General features: G+C 43.3%; 1 long non-coding RNA gene and 1 pseudogene across 1 annotated transcript; both read right to left on the bottom strand.

The window, feature by feature from the left end:
* Nucleotides 1-12,165: 12,165 nt before the first annotated feature.
* On the bottom strand, nt 12,166-16,309 carry LOC119356179. The gene is made up of 2 exons (XR_005171855.1): nt 12,673-16,309; nt 12,166-12,452 (listed from the first exon to the last, which is right to left on the bottom strand). It is a non-coding gene; the product is annotated as an uncharacterized LOC119356179 (long non-coding RNA).
* A 641-nt stretch (nt 16,310-16,950) lies between these two features.
* LOC119358091 lies at nt 16,951-17,933 on the bottom strand (annotated as a pseudogene).
* Between the last annotated feature and the right edge of the window lie 996 nt (nt 17,934-18,929).

The following is an 18,929-nucleotide window of genomic DNA, read 5'->3' as shown; positions in this document are numbered from 1 at the left end:
CCCCTACTCCATTTCGATCGAGAACCACCGCCGCCCCGAAACCACTTTTCCCCGAAGCTTTCCTCCGCCGAGGAGCTCGCCGCCGGCAGCTCACGCCGTCCCCGCCGACCCAGCGACTACCAGTAGGATCGCCTTCGATCCGCGGATCCATCCCCGCCCTCCAGAGGCCGCGAGGAGCCGCCGCTCGCCGGCATTGGTCGCCGGAGTTCCGCCTCCGCTCGGGACAGAGGGAGAAGGAGGAGGGCGGACTAGTCAAACCTGACTAGTGGGCCACCTAGGACCCACTGTCAGTGACCCTGCGCCTATCCACGTCGGTTAAGTGAAGGCGTAATCCACCCCAGTACGCTTTCCCCGCTCCGAAAACGTATTCCCTTCCGAAACATTTTCTTTTCTGTTTTATTTTTAAAAACAGATTTGACGAAATCTTTGACTGGCTATAACTTTTTAAATATAAGTCCAAATGAGTTGATTCTTTTTCCTACCTCTCTCAAATTTCACCTAGTTTATTTTAAGATTTATTTGAAAAAAATTCAGAACAACTTTTGGTGCTGTTTTTATTTTGTGTGTTAATTCTTTTATATTGCTAAAATAGGATTTTTGAAGGGAAGAGAAATGTTTCAAGTTTTGGAGTGCACCCTGCCTTTCCACACATTGAAGGCAAGCATTCTGAACCCCGGCATAATAAATTTTGTGTGTTCGATGACACGTTCATAACATCACCTCACTTTGGAGAAACTTGTTATTTCATGTGATATGATCATATGCATGGGTGCATGTTATTGATTTCCATGCTGTTGAAAATGGACACACTTGTGATGATAATCACCCTCATGTGCCTTGCATGCATACCGGCAGGAACCCGGGAAAACCTCTGCCTTGGGTAGGCATGAGTTTGTCACCGGTCTCCGTCGGGACGGTTTTGTCTGGTATGGCATGGCAAGGTGATATGAGCGGTGACTCTGTTGGTTGAAATATATTCGTTATGCTAATCATGCAGGGAATACTTAAACCTCCTGAGTCGACCGTAGATCGAGTCTTGTTCCAGTAACCCCCATACTTGTTTCGTACTACCACTCGTCTCTACAGCAAGTAGAGTACGGTTCAGTAAGTTGTCAACCTCTTTCTAGCACACACCGTACAGAGAGGCCATGGTGGAGGATACCGGTTGTAGCTGGTAGGCAGGCCACCTGGTCCGGGGGCATGGGTGTTTCCGGTTGGGACCGAGAGGGGAGGCCACCCCTTAGAGCGCGCGATATAAATTTGATCCCATGCTACGCGAGGTTGTAGCCTCCCCACTTAGAGTTTGCTTAACAGGTGTTGTGGGTGATTCCAGACACGTGTGAGATAAGCTGGTGTGTGCAAGTTAGGTGTGTTTTCAACAAAAAGACCGTAGACGGAATTAGTCCCGATGGACTAAAGAAATCCGTTACTCGTGGGTAAAGAGTACACCCTCTGCAGAGAATAAACCTATTCGAATAGCCGTGTCCATGGTTAAGGATTACAGTCTGGGATGGGTCAGGTGTCGGTCTTCGGAGGTGAAACGGTTAACCAGAAAATGGAATTACTACTCGTGACTTGTGATAACTATGATTATTATTATTATTGACTAACCCGTGATATTATTGTTATTACCGAGTATCTCTGGGATGGTTCTACCTCCGGGATATTCATTATGATTGTTTCTTTTAAAGCCCTTTATGTGGTGTCGCTCAGACGCCAGACTGTGGCATTTCTTTTAAAGCCCTTTTTGTGGTGTCGCTCAGACGCCCGACTGTGGCATTTCTTTTAAAGCCCTTTATGTGGTGTCGCTCAGACGCCCGACTGTGGCATTTCTTTTAAAGCCCTTTATGTGGTGTCGCTCAGACGCCCGACTGTGGCATTTCTTTTAAAGCCCTTTATGTGGTGTCGCTCAAACGCCCGACTGTGGCATTTCTTTTAAAGCCCTTTATGTGGTGTCGCTCAGACGCCCGACTATGGCATTTCTTTTAAAGCCCCTTTATGTGGTGTCGCTAAGACGCCCGACTGTGGCTTGCTTGTTATTTATTTCATAAATTTTAATACTACTATGTTATTGTAATTTTATAAATAACTTGCTTGCACGCATCAGAGTTTCATTTATCTTTTGTGACTGACGTCATGAGCATAAAATATTTTCAGCACATCATTGTTATATTATACCTGTGTTCATAATGTTTGCGAGTACATTCAAAGTACTCATTGGCTTGTCCCTGGCTATTGTCTTGGCCAGATTTTCTTGCACGGAGAGGAGCGACGCGATGCCAGCCCCGGAACCCACTCAATGGAGATGGCAGCCTCGCGAAGATAGGAATTAACCTGGTCAGCTGTTCCCGTGGAAAATGGAGTCCCATAGACACTGTTGTTTCACAACCCGCTTCCGCCATCAACCACTAGAAACCATTTGTTGTACTCACAGGCCAGAATGGTCTTGTACTACATATTTTGTATTTTGCTTGGAATTTCTGTATCAAGTTGGAGCCTCATCAGCTAACAGTAATCCTGGGGCTGATGAGCACGACGGTCTTTTCTGGAAATTTATTACCCGGAAAACCGGTCGTGACAGACTTGGTATCAGAGCTAGGCTGACCATTGGCTAATCCTATCTTAGCCAGGTCAATAAACTTGGGCAACCAACCCACTAGACCTTAGCCAAACCCCAGCCAAGCTTCTCGTGCAAGATAGCCACACAGTGACCCAACACCTTTTGACAGTCGGTGCCCAACCTATCCACCTAACCTGTCACTCATGCGCCAGTGACCGGCCCCTAAATAGTCCTTTTCCGCAAGCGTGCGAAGGAAGACTCCGCCCCCTTTTTTTCCTATAAAAAGGGCACGCTAGTCCCAACATTGCACCGCACAGCCGCTACCCCAAACCGAGCCACAATGCCTGGACCCATAGTGCACAACGAGACCACAGCAACCAACCTTGGAGGTTTTGTGACCATACTCGCAAACCTCACCCGTCGTGCCTATGCGTTAGAAGAGCCACAGAATATGTCATGTATCAAGGACCCATGAGCGGTGAAGACCGTCAATTCTGGGCCACTGTGCACATCTACGGTAGGGGTCTAGCACCCGAGCGCCCCTACAGGTTCACCGGAAGGACAACTTCCTTTGAGCCACAAGCCATCCAGCTAGCCGCTCGAGAGGCTATAGTTCATCTCAGGCACTTGTCGCCCAGAGTTAACTGTCGCTCGTTTCACTACTACCCCAGACGTGAAGGGTATGGTAGACCACCCCAAGTTGCCAACGGAGATCACGAGACGGACCCCGCATTGTTGCACCTAGTGCGTTATGTAAGAGCACTAGAGGCACTGTTCGACCAGATCACTATTGATCTAATCGCAGCTCGTGGAGAGCTGGTTCGTCGAGCTCCGGCGAGAGAAGAAAACGAGCCCAACGCCGACAACCCAGTCATGCTGTTTGGACACCCAATTGAGTCCCTGAGGCCTGCCCCAGCCATCGGCCAAGGTGCTGCGATAACCCCAGAGGTGCTTCGTCGCATTTTGGGAGCACACTCCAACGGGGTTGTGGCCAACAATCCCTGCGATGGTCATCATCACTACCCCGACCCTGCAGTTCCCCCGCCATCTCCGACTAATCCCGGCAGTGAGACACGTGGAGAAGCCTCGACATCCACTAGGCACGCCCGTTTAGACATAAACGAGGTAGACTAAGCCGTGTGAGTAGCACCGAGTTTCAGTGTATCCTCGCTTTGTAATCATGCGACCGTGTATATTAACGCAGCCTGTCGTTGTGCCTCTGTTTTAATAGTGGCCTTGCATTTTTGGTCAGCGCATAGTTGCATATTTTTCTGGGCACAACTACCAAAACCAACCCGACGACAACCACAGTAACGCGTCTCTTTATGAGATATGTGTATCTCTGACACTGACTCGACCTTTGGAGCTAAGCTGGCAGATTTATTACCTTTCACCACGGTAAAATGATCCAGCTCCATTGCTATATAAAGGCCACCTTGTGACCTTACCCAGCAACCCTCACCTTGTGCACCACACTCACAACTTTTTCCTGTCATGCCGAGCCCCAGCATTCATCTGAGAACCCCAGATGCAACCCCAGGTAGCTTTGTCAAAATATTGTGGGATTTTACCCGCAGTACCATGGGTTCTACCCAGCCACCTCAGTACGAGCTGTTCAAATCGAGGATCACCTCTTCCACCTCGAAATATTGGGCAGCAGTGCACATCCCTCCCGTAGACTCCAATCAAGATCCAACGGAAGTTTCCTTCGTGGGGAAATCTATGCCAATCCCACACCTGGCCATAGAAGCTGCTGCGAAAGAAGCGATTGCTCGTCTTCGATCCGCAGTACCCTATGCCCGCGAACGAGGATATTATTACTTTCCGAGTCGTGCAGCACCCGGAGAAGTAACATCTTTTCCCGGTGGACGTATTGAGAGAGACCCAGTTCTGGCCAACCTTATCCAGTACATCATTGCTCAAGAGCATTTGAACCAGCGAGTGATGGATTATCTCCAGAGCCTCGCAGATTTAAATCCTCAGATTGCCATCGGCAGACCACTGAGACCCGACCCGGAGAGACGCATACATCGACTGGTCAATCCACTTCCTCCGATAGAAGAGGAGTGTATTCCTTTACCAGAGACATTTTATCAGGACCCCGTCCAGTTACCATTTTCATTTTAGACGTCACTACTGTATTTGTTTTTGCAGCATTTATATTTGCGTGTATCTTATGCATGGTACCCCAAATTTGTGCGACGAGTCAATTATTTTGGCTTCTACTAATGTGTGTAGTTTTTGTTGTGGTTTATGCTCCTTTAACTTAACTGTTTTTCCTCGCAAAATTCTGGAGTGAGATTTCTTTTCCCTGAGTTGCTACACCTGCCCTTCTCACGACGTGGATTATTTAATTTCACACAGCACCACGCAGCAGACTCACAACCATAATCATTCGGACACATACACTGTTTGCAAAACTTTGCAACGGTGTTACATCCAGCTAATCACCCCCTAACAACAGTTAGCACCCGACACACTCCATCTACTCCTCATGATCACCACCACCGCGGAGAGCCAACACCCGAGCCGCAGCGTCGCGACACTCGTCGAAGATCATCGCGCACAGGAGCACAGAGAGCCCCAGTAGTGTCGCCAGCCCTCCGCATATCAGGATCACAAACCAGTCCGGCATCGCCTCCGCCATTAGAGCCTCACCCGAGCTTCTGTAAGCAGTAATGAAGGGAGGAGGAGGAGAAGTGAGGCCAGATGTGAGGAAGAAGAGAAAGGCACCCCGGCCGTTTTATAGCTCGAGCTCGGTGTACGGTGGGCGAAGTCCACCAACGCCGCTCGTCGCCGATCGCCGGTGTTCGGAGTCGAATCCGCGAGCAGTGCCGACAGCGCGCTGGCCCGCGAGGTGAGTGCACGCTGCACCGGCAGCTAGCACGCCGCGCACTACCACGATACGGCCTAGATGCCCTACACACTAGGCGTCGCCGGTGGAAAAAGCGCGCGGGAGAGAGGAAGAAGAAAGAGCCAGAGGGAGAAGAAGAGGCTGACAGTGGGCCCCGGGTCCACCTGTCGGCCAGAGAGAGCACTATGCTCTCGGGTACGACCAGCGTATATTTAAATTTAGAAGTTATTCTAAATTTATATCCAGCGTAGAAATCTCGCGTTTTTGTCCCGAACCGTAGACTTTTCCACGCGGCACCAGTTTTCGCACTGTGGTTTTTCACCACTTATTACCCTCTCACTGTAGCCACATTTTTACTGCTTATAGTTTACCTTCAAACAGCTTTTAACAAATCTCGAGGACGAGATTTTTCTTAAGGGGGGTAGTGTTGTGACACCTCAAAAATTTGGCCTTGTTTTAATTAAAAAATTTGCCAGGAATAAAACTTTGGATTTCTGAGCTCCTTTTTTATTTTTTTTTAAATCATTTCCTTCCCTGTGATGATGAGTTTTTCTCAGAGAGAAAACTTTCCAAATATGTCTTTGGACTTATTTAATCTGTCAAGAGAAACTTTCCCTTATTTAATATAACTAATTAAATAATTAAGTTGCTTGATCTTTACTTTCTTGAAAATGGTTTTTCAAGGTTATATGGCCATATTTGAACTGCAACCATTTGATATATTATTCTAAAAATCCAACCAAAGTTTGGAGATATCATGCAATGTTTTTAAATCACTTTTATGCAAAAATATATTTCATTCATGAAATATTTTGAGCTCTACAGCAAATTTTGTTCTCTGGCCCAGTGGGCAATTTTACACTACAACCTATTTAAATATTTCTTTAAAACTTCTACCAAAATTAGGGGAGGTCAGTAGGAGCCTATTATTCCACTTTGTGCAAAAACCTATTTATGTTCTTTGAAAAATTTGAGTGAATCAACCTCATCTTCATTCTGGACCAACTGGATGGTTTGTACAGCAACCATATTTTTGCTTGCTCTTTAACCCTTGATTCTTTCTCCTACTTGTAGTCCTCCATGTTAAACCCTTAAGTCCAGGAGCATGCACCCTTTAGATCATTTTTGGTTCATGGAATAATGTCATTTATTCCCTGTCCAGAATTGAAATTCTGCTAAACTTGCACTAACAAGTTTCTTCTCTTGGCAAACTAACCTCACCACCCTCGTGTACATCGAAAGAGACCCCAACCTGGAAGTTTTGGCTACCCCAAGACCTACCTAGGTACCTTTGGCATTTTGTCAAACACCCTGAGTGCATGACCAGTTTCAGCATGATTTCATATTTACATTGTGAGCTTGAGCTCCTGAACTAACCAGCATGTCCTAAGGTTTTGCCCTAGACCATAACCTATTTCTGCTAACTCTCGTTTAGTTTGGGACTCTCTAGGCTGCCATGGCATATCGTCGAGCACACCCCGGGCATGCTCTGGGCGCGCCCAGAGCGTGCGTTTGGCACCCGCATGCACCCGAGTCGCCGCGTCCCACCCCGCACTCAAAACCCGGCCCCAGCCCGCTCATCGTGTTCCCCCTACACCGCCACACCACCCCGACCAACCTGGCGCCCCACAGCGCCACCACCAGGATGGCCGTGGCGGCTAGCTGCTGGCCGCTAGCAGACCCGACCGTGGTCGGTGCCGCCCAAGCCACCCCAGCTCGCCACCTGCCCCTGTGAGCAGTGCGTGCTCATCCACAGCTTCGTCCCCTAGCGCTCGTCGCCGCCACGTCGCCCTAGCTACAGCATGGCGGTCCATCGTCGTTCTTATCTCCGGCCGCCTCGGAACCGACCTCCATCGCCTATTTAAGGAAGCCCCGAGCGTCTCCGAGCCCTCAGGTAGCCTCACGCCGTCTCACTAGCGCCCCCATCGCCACCAATTGGAGGGGAGCAGGTCTTCCTCAACCTCTCCGATCAGTTCGGCCACCGCCGCCTCCCGGCTCCGTTCGGCGCAACCAGAGCTTCCCCCTCTCCAATCTCTTCACCAGAAGCCTTCTCTGCCTCCCCTGAACACTTCCCCCTACTCCATTTCGATCGAGAACCACCGCCGCCCCGAAACCACTTTTCCCCGAAGCTTTCCTCCGCCGAGGAGCTCGCCGCCGGCAGCTCACGCCGTCCCCGCCGACCCAGCGACTACCAGTAGGATCGCCCTCGATCCGCGGATCCATCCCCGCCCTCCAGAGGCCGCGAGGAGCCGCCGCTCGCCGGCGTTGGTCGCCGGAGTTCCGCCTCCGCTCGGGACAGAGGGAGAAGGAGGAGGGCGGACTAGTCAAACCTGACTAGTGGGCCACCTAGGACCCACTGTCAGTGACCCTGCGCCTATCCACGTCGGTTAAGTGAAGGCGTAATCCACCCCAGTACGCTTTCCCCGCTCCGAAAACGTATTCCCTTCTGAAACGTTTTCTTTTCTGTTTTATTTTTAAAAACAGATTTGACCAAATCTTTGACTGGCTATAACTTTTTAAATATAAGTCCAAATGAGTTGATTCTTTTTCCTACCTCTCTCAAATTTCACCTAGTTTATTTTAAGATTTATTTGAAAAAAATTCAGAACAACTTTTGATGCTGTTTTTATTTTGTGTGTTAATTCTTTTATATTGCTAAAATAGGATTTTTGAAGAGAAGAGAAATGTTTCAAGTTTTGGAGTGCACCCTGCCTTTCCACACATTGAAGGCAAGCATTCTGAACCCCGGCATAATAAATTTTGTGTGTTCGATGACACGTTCATAACATCACCTCACTTTGGAGAAAGTTATTATTTCATGTGATATGATCATATGCATGGGTGCATGTTATTGATTTCCATGCTGTTGGAAATGGACAGACTTGTGATGATAATCACCCTCATGTGCCTTGCATGCATACCGGCAGGAACCCGGGAAAACCTCTGCCTTGGGTAGGCATGAGTTTGTCACCGGTCTCCGTCGGGACGGTTTTGTCTGGTATGGCATGGCAAGGTGATATGAGCGGTGACTCTGTTGGTTGAAATATATTCGTTATGCTAATCATGCAGGGAATACTTAAATCTCCTGAGTCGACCGTAGATCGAGTCTTGTTCTAGTAACCCCCATACTTGTTTCGTACTACCACTCGTCTCTACAGCAAGTAGAGTACGGTTCAGTAAGTTGTCAACCTCTTTCTAGCACACACCGTACAGAGAGGCCATGGTGGAGGATACCGGTTGTAGCTGGTAGGCAGGCCACCTGGTCCGGGGGCATGGGTGTTTCCGGTTGGGACCGAGAGGGGAGGCCACCCCTTAGAGCGCGCGATATAAATTTGATCCCATGCTACGCGAGGTTGTAGCCTCCCCACTTAGAGTTTGCTTAACAGGTGTCGTGGGTGATTCCAGACACGTGTGAGATAAGCTGGTGTGTGCAAGTTAGGTGTGTTTTCAACAAAAAGACCGTAGACGGAATTAGTCCCGATGGACTAAAGAAATCCGTTACTCGTGGGTAAAGAGTACACCCTCTGCAGAGAATAAACCTATTTGAATAGCCGTGTCCATGGTTAAGGATTACAGTTTGGAATGGGTCAGGTGTCGGTCTTAGTGTCGGTCTTCGGAGGTGAAACGGTTAACCAAAAAATGGAATTACTACTCGTGACTTGTGATAACTATGATTATTATTATTGTTGACTAACCCGTGATATTATTGTTATTACCGAGTATCTCTGGGATGGTTCTATCTCCGGGATATTCATTATGATTGTTTCTTTTAAAGCCCTTTATGTGGTGTCGCTCAGACGCCCGACTGTGCATTTCTTTTAAAGCCCTTTTTGTGGTGTCGCTCAGACGCCCGACTGTGGCATTTCTTTTAAAGCCCTTTATGTGGTGTCGCTCAGACGCCCGACTGTGGCATTTCTTTTAAAGCCCTTTATGTGGTGTCGCTCAGACGCCCGACTGTGGCATTTCTTTTAAATCCCCTTTATGTGGTGTCGCTAAGACGCCCGACTGTGGCTTGCTTGTTATTTATTTCATAAATTTTAATACTACTATGTTATTGTAATTTTATAAATAACTTGCTTGCACGCATCAGAGTTTCATTTATCTTTTGTGACTGACGTCATGAGCATAAAATATTTTCAGCACATTATTGTTATATTATATCTGTGTTCATAATGTTTGCGAGTACATTCGAAGTACTCATTGGCTTGTCCGTGGCTATTGTCTTGCCAGATTTTCTTGCACGGAGAGGGGCGACGCGATGCCAGCCCCGGAACCCACTCAATGGAGATAGCAGCCTCGCGAAGATAGGAATTAACCTGGTCAGTTGTTCCCGTGGGAAATGGAGTCCCATAGACACTGTTGTTTCACAATCCGCTTCCGTCATCAACCACTAGAAACCATTTGTTGTACTCACAGGCCAGAATGGTCTTGTACTACATATTTTGTATTTTGCTTGGAATTTCTGTATCAAGTTGGAGCCTCATCAGCTAACAGTAATCCTGTGGCTGATGAGCACGACGGTCTTTTCTAGAAATTTATTATCCGGAAAACCGGTCGTGACAAAAAAGGTCAAAACACAAAAATTTGCCACAGCGACCTGCATTCGCGGCGGACAGCAGAGGGCCGAGCGCGCGTGGGTGGCCGACGACCAGCAAGAGCCAGCGTGGACGTGATCGCGTACTTGTGTTTCCGGGGTCCAGCAGGAGCACGCTGCAGCGTGAGGCCGACGGCTAGAAGGCAACGAACGGAAAGGGAAAAGGTCTGACAATCTACAATTGCCATGCAGTGATGGCATTTTTTGTGATGAATAAAGCTTTACCATCACAATTGAAAAAATGAATTGTGTACGACAATTGAAAAAATGAAATATTTGGCATAGTCAATTTTGGTTTTGCATAAAAAAAGAGTTACGCTTAAGAGTTCGCCCCACCTTAAAAAAGTTTCGTCCTCCGCCACTGCATGCGATAACGGAGGTGGACTACCTGGAGATGCTTGATCTCTGGAACACTCGTCATGATTCTTGTTCGATTATGGCTTCTATCTTAGTTGAAATTGAAGAGCTTGCTAATGATTTCTCTTTTTGCAATTCAGTATGTAATCCGGTTAGCAAACGTCCCAGCACATCTATGTGCCAAGCGTGCTTGCACGTTGAATGTGACTGATAGCTGGCTTGAGGACACTCCTGGCTTCCTCTTGACTACCCTATTGGCTGACTGACAGGAGAACGCCTTCGTTTGAATAAAGCTCTCTATATTGCCCACAAAAAAAGAGGCCCTAACGATCGAGAAATTCTTTAGGACGTAGTGGTAGTTAGCGAGATCGTGAGGTGATTAGAAGTATTTGGTGGGAGCTTCTATTGGACCCTCTTTACGTCCAACGGCACGTAGACGCACAAAGGACCCGTGACTGGGCGGTCCACTAACAACGAATGAAAGGAAAGCGCGAAGTAAAAATGGTAGAAAAAAGTGAGACGATGCCAGGAATCGAACAACCGACTTACGGGTCTGGAACCTATGCCACTAGTCACTCGAGCCGTCAGCTACTTTCAATTTAATGGAAATGTTATGTGTTTAAGTTCTCACCTAAGAGCCACATTTAAAATAATCTTTACACATTATCGAACGTTTCTTGAAAAATTTGGAAATAAAATTTAAATGCCGAATATTCTTTCGGAGATGAAAATAATTTTTGGAATTCCAAACCTTTTTTATTCCGCATTTTTTTGAAATTTGAATAAATTTCAAAATACCAAACATTCTTTTAATATTTGAACAATTCTTCAAAATGGAAACACTTTTCAAAACTCCAAACAAAATTAGGAAACATGAAAAAAAATGGAAATCTGCAAAAAAAATTATACGCAAGCATATTTTGAATCTGTGAACATTTTTCTAAGAATGATAACTTTTTTGCAAAGACAAACAATGTTTGAAATATTGGAACACATTCTGAAATTCTAAACAATTTTTGAAACAATGAGAACAAAAATTAAAATTCTGAACAATTTTTGAACTCCACACTTTTGAAAACACGAACAACATGAACTAAATTTGAAAACATGAGAACAAAAAGTTAACATTGCGGACAAATTTTCAGAGCAATTATTAAGTTTCCGAATTTTTTTGAAAACATGCAATTTTTTGAAAACAGAAACAAAATCTAGAAATTAGAATTTTTTTGAAATTTTCGAACAAATTCTGGATTTTGAACAAATTTTAAAATGAGAACAATTTTTAAATTTTAATATTTTTTGAATTTTGAACATTTTTAACAAACTTTGCGAACAGAAACATTTATAGTCATTTTGACGATTTTTTTTAAAAGGCAATTATTTTTGAAATTTGTGAACACTTTTTGAAAAAGGAAAAAAGTTGAACAAAAAAGATAAAAATACATCGAAACAGAAAAAAGAAAAAGAAAAAAGAAAAAAACCATAGAAAGCCGAACCAGAAAAGAAACAAAACAGGGAAAAACCCGGTTCAGGGAACCTTCTAGAAGATTCCCAAAACCGGTTGGACGCACTGTGTAATCTGGAAGTGGGCCGGCTGTATCTCGTGTCGCTGCTCTGTGCGATTGCCCGACAGTTCACCGCAGCTGCGGCGAATAGGGTTTTCCAATGGGACTGTCTATTTGACATTTGATTGTTTTTCAATTCGAAAACAGTCAAATTTCTTGACCAATCAACACATTACACCTGTATGAGCAGAAAAATCAACAGAAAGCAAAAAAGAACGCCTAAACAGGTCGGGGGTAAACATCAAACCCGGGTCGGAGGTAAACATGTTAAATAACGGAGAAAGTCATCCAATACAAAGGTAAAAGGCACTATATTATAGTCAAATTTCCTGATAAATCAAGTGCTGACACCTATGTCCAAATACCATGGACAATTGTATGCTTGTATTTCCAAAAAAGGGGTCGTGTGGCTAAAATCTGACCCGGTTCTAACTAATAACCGAAACAAAACAAGCCAACTATCACCAAACCCTCATGGACCGTTGCCCACGCTCTTTTTTCCTTTCCTGGACAACAAATCACCTGACAAAGAAAAGGAACAAAAATCATCAGAATACTGGCGTCTCCCAGGACCCTCCTTTAACTTGCATCACACAAGTCATCTGGGAGGCGCCATGGCCCATGGGAGAGGGGAAATGAGAAGAAAGAGTAGAAAAACATCAGAGAGACGTCATGGGAGAGAGGGAGTGAGAAGAAGGAAGAACAAAAACAAGTCAGAGAGGCACATCAGAGGGGCAAGTACCTGGAGAGAAGCAAGAGGGAAGAACAGATCTGAATAATTGGTGGTGGACAAAGGAAGATCATCCAAGAGACGGTCCACAGCTCACGAAATGTCCTACTCCTTTTGATCACACTTCTATTGAACTCTTCCATGTTTTTCCTCACCCTGCTGCTCTACATACACCTGCTATATGAACTAGCCTGCAAAAAAACCATCATACAATCTAGTGAGAATTTTGGAATCATCAGGGGGAAAATTCTAACTGTCGGAAGGTAAAACTGTTAATATTTCACTGTCAAAACACTACACCAACACGAATTCCAGTGTAATGTACACATGAAAAAAAACTTTGCTGCAGTATAGGGCAATGTAGGTAACATGAACCATGACGAAATTACATGAAAAAAGTTGTGTTGTAGTACACATGAAAAAATCTTTGCTGCGATACAGGGCATGTAGCTAACATGAACTCAGGGGAAATTACAGAGTTAGACAACTCATGACATTCATGGAAAAAATGAGATGAATTCCAGTGTAATACCTACATGACATACAATGCAAACTGGGGGAATATTACACTGTATTCCATCATTATTTAATACAATTCAGAATTACAATGTAATTCTGGGGGATATTACAATATAAATTTGGGGTATGTATATTACAATGTAATCCTGGGGAATATTACACTACAAATATAGTGGAAATTACAGAGAAATTAAGAGGTATTACATTGTAATTCAAAGAGTTAAAATCCACCGGAAATTCAAGCAAAAGCTGAACAGAATAAGTACAGAGATACATGCAAGTTCAGATGAAGTCATGAATATAGAGACAGACCTATCAGCATAAAGAACACAAGTCCTATCAGATGAATGCATTAATATTGACAATCAAAAGTAGAGCTTGTTATAGTGCTGGTACACATGGACAGTGAATAAATGAATAATCACACTAGTGGATTACAATGATAATAACCAAGAGACTACACAGGATAATCACACAAAGCAGAGTTAAAATCCACTATAATTCAAGCAAATCTGAACAAGAATGAAGCCCAAATATCAAGTAATACAGAGGTTCATCGGGAAAATTACACTACTTTGTTTAAAGAAGAAAAATTACACTGAATTTCTAGGAAAATTTACACTGCAATTCAGGGAATAATTACACTATAATTACATAAATAAAGCATGAAGTTTACACTGTAATTATGGGGAAAATACACTGTAATTACATAAATGAAGCATGGAGTTTACACTGTAGTTCTGGGAAAATTACACTGTCATTTAAAAAAATGAAGCATTGGGATTACACTAAAAGCTGGGCTAAATTACACTGCAATTCTAGGGTATATTACACTGCAATTACATAAAGGAAGCATGGGGATTGCAATGAAATTTTTGGATACATTACACTGTAATACTAGGGGCATACTACACTGTAATTTTAGGCTAAATTACATTGTAATTCTTGTGAATAAAAAAGATAAGTCATTAATTGTAACTAGATCAGAAAGACTCACATGATTCACATAGAAATTGAAAATAGTTTTATCAAAACCTCTGTCACCACTAGAAAGATCCTAAACAATAATTCAGTCAACAAATAGAAATTTTAATAAACAGAAAGAAAGAATAAAAACGAAAACGAAAGTAGAGAACAAGACAAAAATAACTACCAAAGACATAGCATTAGAACCATCTTCCACAAAGTCATTAGGCACAAAAGGATCATTCAAAGAATCAGCCCTCTCAATAGAAGAAACTACCAAAACATCATTGTGAGAGACTTCCCGTAGTCTCCACATTGACCTAAACCTAACAAAACATAATACATGACACACGAAAGAAAATTAAAGAAAGCTGAAAATTATAGAGTAAGGGGCTCAATTACAAGGGAAATCTCACAACAAATAATACATTGAAAGGCAGCAATCAGGGGAATTATAGAGTAATGGGGGCATATTAATATAGTGGAAGAATCACTTAAATACAGTGTAAAAACCAACCTAAATACAGTGAAACTCTGAGTAAAAATACACAATAATTAGGGCAACTTACAATGAAAAGGTAGAGCAAGTACACTGCCAAAAACTGAAGATAAATTATATAGTAAGAATGGGGGATATTACAGTGCAAAATCACATGAATGCATGCAAAACATCTGATAAAAAAATACAATGTAAATAACAAAGAAACTGGCGCAGTATTACACTGAAAAAATATACACTGCAATTTACACTGAAAGAAGCATGATAATTACACTGTAATGGGGGGAAATATTACACAGTAATTCTAGGGAAAATTACACAGTAATTACAAAATAAAGAAGCACGAAAAAACCAATGTAATTATGGTATATTACATTGTAATTGCAGGCTAACCTACAATGTGATTCTACAACACATGAGAATTACACTGTAATGGGGGGAAATATTATACAATAATTCTAGGACAAATTACACAGTAATTACAAATAAAAAAGCACAAAAACACACGGTAATTACGGTATATTGCACTGTAATTGCAGGGTAACCTACAGTGTAATTCTACGGACATATTACACAGTAATTATAGCAAAATTTACACTGAAGAAAGAAGCATCAGGATTACACTGTAATTAGGGGGAAAATACACAGTACTACTAGGACAAATTCCAGAGTAACAACAAATAAAGAAGCATCAGGATACATTGTAAATGCACTACAATTATGGGGTAAGTTACACTGTAATTATGGGTTAAATTACACCGCAATTCTGGATGGGGATACACTGTAATTCTAGGGGTAAGTTACACTTCAAGTCTGGAGTAAAAATACACTGTAAAGAAGCATGCAATTCAGAGAGATTCCTGGATTGACACTACAACAACACTGCAGCCTAGTACACACAAATTCAGAGAGATTCAGGTACCGGGGGAAATGAACACCTACATCTAACACAAAAAATCATAATGAATTCCAGGGACTACAACAGCAAACATCAGCAGGCAGCAGCTAACAGCAAATACAACTAAACTGCATAAGCAGGCAGAAATCAGGCTAGATCATCTGCAACTACATCTAATGACAAAGGAACAGACACCCAGGCCGGCAGAAATAAAATTGATAGGGCTAACCACCGCTGCAACTATAACTTCCCCTACCTCTATATCTACATCAGAATAAACAACCTACGCCTACCTCCACATCTACAAGCATGGGAGAATAGGACCACAACAAGCAGATGGATTAGAACCCCCACATACAACAAGCTCCTACATAACTCAGGCGAGCAGAAGGATGGGAAATGGAGCGCTAGGCATGGCGGACTAGAAACAAACACGACAGCAACATGCACCTACCACGGATCCACCGACAACACCAAGAACAGATGAACCATGGATCCATGGATCCAAAACTTACCTAGATCCGGAACTACACAGCCACAACACAAACAAAAGCACACAGGAAAACACGAGAGGCAAGGACAACCGACCGCGGCAGCGGGGATTGAAGAGAAAAGGGAGGAGAAATCGAAATCGAGCGGTGGAATAGCTCGGAATCGCCATGAACATAAGAAATCGCCTCCTCTCCTCCGCTGCTCGAGCTCATTCCCTTCTCCTTGCCTTATCAAAACAGAACCCTCCAGATGAAAGTGGAGACAGTGCCGGGCCGGGGGCGGTAACGGGCTGAGACAGGAAAACCAAACCCGAGAAACCAACATGCATCAACCCAAACAAGTGGAACGCCAGCACGAAGAAAAAAATCAACACGAATCTCTGCGTGAGAACAGACGGACACGGATTTGATTGACGACGAATTGAAAAACACTCGACTGTAAAATAGCAAAACCGGTTGGACGCACTGTGTAATCTGGAAGTGGGCCGGCTGTATCTCGTGTCGCTGCTCTGTGCGATTGCCCGACAGTTCACCGCAGCGAGCGGCGAATAGGGTTTTCCAATTCCGCGGGCGGCAAATCCTCGAGGAAACGGCCGCAGCGCCCGCGGATGGGCCGGCTAGTTCACGGAAGCGCATGCTGCGCGTTGCTGCTTCAGGTTTTTCGTTCGTTATTTCTTTTTTTCGGTTTCTCTTTTCTGGTCCTTTATTTCTTTTTTATTTTCTGTTTCTATTTATATTTCTATTCTTTTAATTTTTAATTTTTAATTTTTTCCCTGTATTATATAAATTTCATTCCGTGTTACCAAAATGTTCATTGTATATTTAGGAAATGTTCACGGTATATTACAAAAAGTTCATCATCCATTATAAAATATTCATCATATATTACAAATTGTACTATGAATATAAAGTATTCCCTATGTTGTTGAAATTTGTTCTGTGATATATTACACAAATGTTCAATGTGTATTTGAAAATTGTTTAAAGTATATTACAAATGTTCAATTCATATTCGAAAATTTTCAACTCATATATTTATATTTTTCCCAAAATGTTCATCATATATTAAGAAAATGTTCAAGATTAATTCAAAGTAACCCTAAAAAAGATTAATTCGAAGTAAAATGGAGGGTGGCTTGCTTTGGAATTGCATGATATAGTCTACATTGAAACTTGAAAGGGGCAGCTAAGTTCTCTTTTGATGAAATTATTGATATTTTTATCTTATTAGCAACTGTAGAGGTATGTTTTTTAAGTAATAAAAATGTTGCATGTTTTCATAGCGCCAAAACGACACAATACTATAAGATTATGATAGTTTACCAAACAGGCTCGACCCCCATATGTCCAAATCCTGGCTTCGCCCCAGACCCAACACACTGAATCACCGTATTTTCGGAACAAAGTTCGGACACAAAGGAAGAACGAGGTCTTGAAGAGAGTATGGTACTTCTTCCACCCGTTAAAGTAGTTCCCAGTTACAACCTTGTAGTTTGGCCTCTGCTTCACCAATGTGTGGTACTCCAGGACTGATGTATTCCTCATGTAGGTCAAGAAGGGTTATGCATGCAAGAATGTCAGTGAACATCGAATCAGCAGGTGAGAATCGCTCAGCTCTTCCTCACTCTGCTGCATGGTCTCAGAGTCCTTCGATCTGTCTATGGTCTCATAAGCATCACGGAGATTGACATGGTACATGCTAGCTAAATCCGGGGCTTCAACAATCCGAGCAATCAGCACCTGACGTATGAACTTGGAGACAAATGCACGGTACCTACTTTAGTGGGGTGGGAGTTAGTGTGAACATCTTAAGATTCCAAAAAGGAACTTTCTGCATCCATTGCAGAACCTCAATATCCACCGGCTGGATTCACCACTTAGCACAGAGATAAAGTGCCAAAGTTTAGGAAGAAATTAGAATAAAGGGCCCTCGGTATTTTCATGTGAATTTGTGATGGCAATGATGTCTGAATATTGTGAAGAAAGTGCCCAAAGTGTATGCTCTAAGTATGAACTGCTAGCAATTTGGTTAGATTCTACTGTAGTAAACTAAGATGAAGTGTTTTGTCCGCGCTTGGATGTATTCCTTCGATCATGATTTTTCCTAGTAAAATCCAAACGGCAGAGAGTGGGGAGTGATCAATAGAAGTAGAGAGTAATAGGCGGCCACTCTATACATGATTTTGCGATCACCAGATTGACATGCACCATTCATTTAGTTGAATTGATTGTTTTTCTTGAAAACTCAATTGATATAAATGTACGCAGTTGACCTCTCCATAGAGAATGAAATGAACTCCATTGACCACTCAACTGATGCAACTATTTAGGTGCTTTAGTCCTTTATTTTAGTTTATGCTCATAAGTTTTTCAAATATGAACCACTGAAGCCAATACCCCTGGCTCTCGGGTGTGGCGGTGGTCTTAAAAACTAAAAAGCCAATACCCCTTTTGTTCAAGGTTCATCACTCGCGATAAAATATCATTTTCCCCTCACGCGCTCATATTTGTTTCGTCATCCTATTTGAGTTGATCGTCATACTATAATGTTTTACCATATCATTTGGTTATGCATTTAATTTCCGAATCATGAATCGTGTCTTGGAAAAGTAGCCTTTTGAGGTTTTAATAAAAATCATGTCTCAGAAGTCCAGTAACAAATATTCACCTAGTAACACCTAAAAGATTAATTTTATGTAATCATCTGATTTGTTTGGTTAAATCTGTGTGGACATTGTGATTTCTCACGGAGCAAGTTTTCTGTTGTCATTTCCATGTGCAGAATCTACACCTCACGGCTCAAAAGTGGAGGTTGAATCAGCTGTCTTAAATGCTCTACCCATCAGTGGTGAAAATGATATGACGGCTGCAACTTCATCCGTTCCCTTTAGAGTTT

This window comes from Triticum dicoccoides, chromosome 2A (genome assembly GCF_002162155.2).
Source record: "Triticum dicoccoides isolate Atlit2015 ecotype Zavitan chromosome 2A, WEW_v2.0, whole genome shotgun sequence".
Lineage (NCBI taxonomy): Eukaryota > Viridiplantae > Streptophyta > Magnoliopsida > Poales > Poaceae > Triticum > Triticum dicoccoides.
This window is presented reverse-complemented; position numbering and strand designations above follow the sequence as displayed.